Below are 5360 nucleotides of genomic sequence, written 5' to 3' on the forward strand. Positions count from 1 at the left end.
CCAGCCCTATTTTCTATTTAATCTTGTTCCTCTATATTCTAAGCTGCATAACCATCCTATTATTTTAACATTTAGAAAAGCTCATAAATCCACTTATTATGGAAATGAAGGAGAGATGCCACAGCTAGAATAGCATCGTCATTGATCTCCAATAAATGAAATTGATGGAAAACAATTCTTTTCCATCAGAGCAGTGTATATCTATCAGCCGTTATGCAGTAAGATACCGAAGGTTTTATGAGAACCACAATAATTTCCCTTGAATGACCAAAATATAGAATAACTGAACAACTGAACAACTTGAGTAGTACATGAAATGATATGTCTAGAGAAAAACTAAACATGAAATAATAGCTAAGCTGTTATTCTAGAGGTAAGATCACCAATACTTCTTGTCAAACTTGCCAAAGATTCAGCATATTTATGCACTCTGAAAGAAAATTCTAATCATCTGTGTATGTATTTGCTAAAGTGCACATGAGATTTAACTCATTTTGAAAGTACAAGGACTTCTTTGGGGGACGACGACATCTCTTCTTCCTCTTCAGAATCAGAAACATCTTATTCTAGTGAAAATCAATCAGAGGAGGATGAAGGTGAGGAAGCTTACTCCTCTGAAGTGGTGTCGCCTTCAGCTGTTCTGCTTCCCCCATTTAGAGCTGCAAATGATGATACCGAGGCGGCTTTGTACTGCCGCATTTCGGCAAGAGGCACAGGATGCTTACTTGCCACTCGCACATAGATGGTTACTTGCGTGATGTTCGAAGTCTTTTGGAAACCTTCTAAGTAGTACAAGCTAGGTTATAATCCAATCGACACACCTACACACAAAACAAAACCTACCACTGCGTGTGTGTACCAGCCATGGGATGGATTCCATTTTGTACTATATTTTGTACATGAACGTTTGATGTTGTTGCAGGAATTTCTGATGCTTCCGCAGGACGTTTGATGTTGTTGCAGGAATTTCTGATGCTTCTGGAGTATTCATAAGTTGATTTTGCCCCTTCAAGATTCATTAGTTGATTTTGTCCCTCAAGTAATTGATTGAACTGTGTGATTTGAGCTATCAAGGTCAACTTTACATAGTAGGCCTTGAAGAAATCAGGATTTTCTTCTTCCAGTTTCTTCCATACTGGATCCAAAAAAAAGTAATAATAATAAAAAATAAATAAAAGGCAAGTATAGTGGACCAATTTTATAACATATTGCATACAATAAAAGGTAATAATACTAATAAATACATAAAAGTAAGTATAATGGGCCAATTTTATATCAGTTTACATTAATCAAGCATCTATAATTAGAAGTCTCAAGAGGTCAATCAAGAACAAAATATCATGAAGATCTTCAAGACACCATCACTGCGACAGAGGAGGTGATAACAGGTGAAAGAAAATATATTGGAAATCTTTTTTTTGACTTTTAGTATGATTAAAATAAATACCATACCATGCTCTGTTGGGCAGGTACAGTAACGGAAATAGTTATAACATCTTTAAACAAATACCATACCTTCCCCTGTTGGAGAAATAGTTAATAACATCTTTTTCCTTGATGCTGCGTGATACATTATAACGGTGTAAACAAAATGAGGACATGAAGCATAGTAAAACGGGATGAAGTAAATGTATGATGGCTAGGACCTTGAGATTCTAAAACATGAAAATGCAAAATAAGAACTAAAAGACTAGAAAAAGTGCACTTAATAATACTCATACCTTATCATTCCTCATTATTTGGTCATAAATATTAAGTATCCAATGCATGAAACAACATATAATTCATATACAGTATTTAAAAAGAAAATGAGTACCAGAGCAAAGGACACTTGAATAAACACCTTTTTTTTTTTTTTCTTTTTTGAATAGAACACTTGAATAAACATATTTCAATACCAAAATGAAAGGAACTAAAAAAAACCAAGATGATGATGTACAACAACAATACACATAAAAAAAGGAGGGTTCAACCGTGAAAGAGAGCATAGTAAATGGATTCTTCTGTAAATACCTAGATTTGTGATTGAAGGGTTTATTTTCTTCATGTCAATGAGGACCTTTTTGACCTCTTCTCTATTCATATACTTTTGTAGACAGCATTCAATAAGATTAGAAACCTACAGTAGTCATGTCTCAAAACAATAAGGAATAATTCAAAATTTTTTGAATATCAAAGGGAGCTAAAAATTAGAACTTGAGGAAATAGAGAGCACTTCTTACATGATCAATGTATTGTAGGGCTGCTTCTTTATGGTTGCGGCATGAGATAGATATTGAACTGGAGGCAACTGGAGGGACCTCATTTCGACTGGTGTTTTGTTGATATCCTTGAGACTCAGGTGAAATAGTTACTGAACTGGAGGCAATTGGAGGGACCTCATTTCGACTTGTGTTTTGTTGATATCCTTGAGACTCAAGTGAAATTTGGGACCAAGATTTCATTTCCATGAATGAGATTCCTGCAAGGTATAATACCAAGAACAACTCAATTAAAGATATTATTTTCAACAAAAGGTGCATTCAACTCAACTCAATTAAGGAGATTATTCTCAACGAAAGTATTTAAAAGATCAACACTAAAATCTAAAGTTTTATTATAATGGAGAAAACCTTGTTAAACAAAAAATGGCATAGAACTCCCAATTAAATACAACCCATTAGCACCCTGTATACACCTCCTACACAATCTAAACATCCCACAAAATTTTACATAATCTTAACCTTATCTTTGATATTTCAAGATAAGGTGACATTCATAGTAATCATGATCATTGAAAGACCAAAACCTGTTTAATTGACAAAACAAGTCTTTTTTTTTTTTTTATGAAATTGATTGACCAAAATCTTCTCACCCAAGATTCAGATGACCTCCCATTATCTAAATTCCCATAAATGACAATGACCACGCTAGGAAACCAATCCTTCACCATAGGATCAACTAGATCCAATTTAAGCCGAAATTTGATTTGGAAGTTTTGATTTAAGGTATCTGAAGAAAGTTTAACAGAAATGGGAGGAATCGATTCTCACTGACAAAATACGCCTCAAAATTGTGGGTAAAATTCATATTTATAATTTAAATTTATAAAATTGATTTGTCTAATTTTTTTATTTTCCCTATGTTGTATATGAAAGTGCGACCAATGTGATCTAACGGGGTTTTTTTTTTTCTCACCCCGTTTCTTTTCTTCTCTTTTGGCAAAGATCACTAACAAGTAGTTTTATTGCAATAACTCTTACTTCAAATAAAATAAAACCTTACAAATCCAAGATCTTGAGAACTTTGATACCACTAAACCAATTTTTTTTAATCAAAGAAAAGAACCATAAATCTTGTACTTGATAATATAAAAATTGTACAATTTTCTTTAATCAAAGAAAAAAACCACAAATCTTGTACTTGATAATATAAAAACTGTACAGTTAAATATGTAAGATACAAAAAAGAATACCGGAGATTACCTTAACCAGGCTTATTACACCCTACACTGAGTCACCACCATCCGATGGCGTGGGATCAACGATCTTCAATCTTCGTTCAATCTCAACCGGAAAAACTAATTTTGGCCAAGCTCTTCAATGGGACCTTTATGCTCACCCAAAACTCATTTATGCTCAAGCTCTTCAATAGGACCTTTATGCTCACCCAAGACTCTTTTATGCTCAAGCTCTTCAATGGGACCTTTATGCTCACTAAGACTTCCTTTATGCTCACCCAAGACTCCTTATGATCGGTCCAAAAAATTACTTCAAAAAAAAATCCTTTCTAATTTTTCTTGAGCCCAAAAATTAGAAGGAATGAAGTATCTTGAGAATGGGGGGTGTTCCCTCCCCTATTTATAATGGTGGAGAGAGAGGGACCTTTATCTGTTTGATGAACGAGGCCATTTGTCCTTTTAATTAATGAGGAGTAAGAGAGAGGTGAATGATAAAGTAAGTAAGATAAAAGATAGGCCGATAAAGTAGGACGTGAGGAGGAGAGATAGAGTTACGTGAGATAGAGATAGAGTTACGTGAGATAAGAGTTATGTGAGGATGGGTTCTTTCATGAGAGGGAGGAGATAAAAAGTGATGGGTAAGAGGGGAGAGAGAGAGGTCCTCAATAAATTTGGGTCTAGGCTATCCATTGTTTGTTTCACAAGATTGAATCTGAACTGTCGATCAATAGTGACTTGTGATGTGAGATCTGAGCTATTCATTCCATAGATGGGCTATTAATATTACGAAATGTGCTGAACCCTTATCCCCTTTTTTTTTTTACTATTATCCCATCAAATAAAAATTAATTAATTAAAATATTGTGTTTATTAAAAATATATCCATAGCCTTATCAGGCCTTCTAAAATATTTTAATCAAATCTCTTAAAGATAAAACACTTTATCAACTCAAACCAATTTGACATAAAATATATCAACAAATCCCATAAAGTGGTGACTTGCCATCCAAGATTGGGACTTATAGGCCCCATCTTCTACAATATGGTGGACCCACATGTACAATGGGCATCCATAAAATTTCATATATTTAAAATAATAAAATAAATTTTAAAATATTATTTGAATATTTAAATCATTAAAAAATTAATATCTTTAATTTTATAAACCCAAATATTATAAATAAAATATCCAGGGATTTATAAAAATTCAAATAATAATTTTAAAATAATATATATCATAAAAAAATATAATTAAATTCATTTGATGGGAAAAAGATCCATATGGTCAAGTAACGAAATCAATAATGAGGCACTTCACCTTCAACTGTGGACTACATATTACGATTGCTTTATCATGCCAACCCAGCGTTGCCCATGACTCACAGTCCATGCAGGTGCTCATTAGCGGGTCACCAAAGTCTGGCCGATGAGCCAAGGGGTCACAATCCCCGTATGTAGATCTCAAGTTCTCCCCTAGAGATGAGTCAATGTTACCTAGACCTGATACGACCACAACTCTATGACACATAGATGTATCTCTCACATGTGCATACACTTTACCCTAAAATGTGGTTTGCTCGCTTTCTTGAACGGTCTATCAATATGCATATCGTGTGATGGTATATGGATGAGGCTTCGGCCCTATCTCCATAGGCAACTATCATACACAAAGGTCACGCAGTCCCGCGGCGCACTCATCCGGGCATATACTCTGACATCATCAAGGGATGACTCATTAGGACCTTTCTCGGCTTATCCTCTATGCCCGGGTAACATGGGGTTTTACCAACTGGCTGACATAGACCGTCAAATACAGTCCGGTATCTGCAAACATCGTTTGCATGGTATAGTCCACGAGGGACCACACTCCCACTGAGTCTATAATCTACAACATCAAATGTTTCATCACAATCACTCATAA

At 34.6% G+C, this 5360-nt stretch overlaps 1 long non-coding RNA gene across 1 annotated transcript; it reads right to left on the reverse strand.

Annotated features, from left to right (window-relative positions):
- Positions 1 to 233: 233 nt before the first annotated feature.
- On the reverse strand, positions 234 to 3812 carry LOC110007181 (uncharacterized). Its single transcript, XR_016046919.1, has 4 exons — positions 3465 to 3812; positions 2223 to 2461; positions 2014 to 2119; positions 234 to 1135 (listed from the first exon to the last, which is right to left on the reverse strand). It is a non-coding gene; the product is annotated as an uncharacterized LOC110007181 (long non-coding RNA).
- Positions 3813 to 5360: the final 1548 nt, after the last annotated feature.

This window comes from Amborella trichopoda, chromosome 1 (assembly GCF_054954075.1).
Source record: "Amborella trichopoda isolate Santa Cruz 75 chromosome 1, AtrichopodaSantaCruz75HAP2 v2.0, whole genome shotgun sequence".
In the NCBI taxonomy this organism is placed as follows: Eukaryota; Viridiplantae; Streptophyta; class Magnoliopsida; order Amborellales; family Amborellaceae; genus Amborella; species Amborella trichopoda.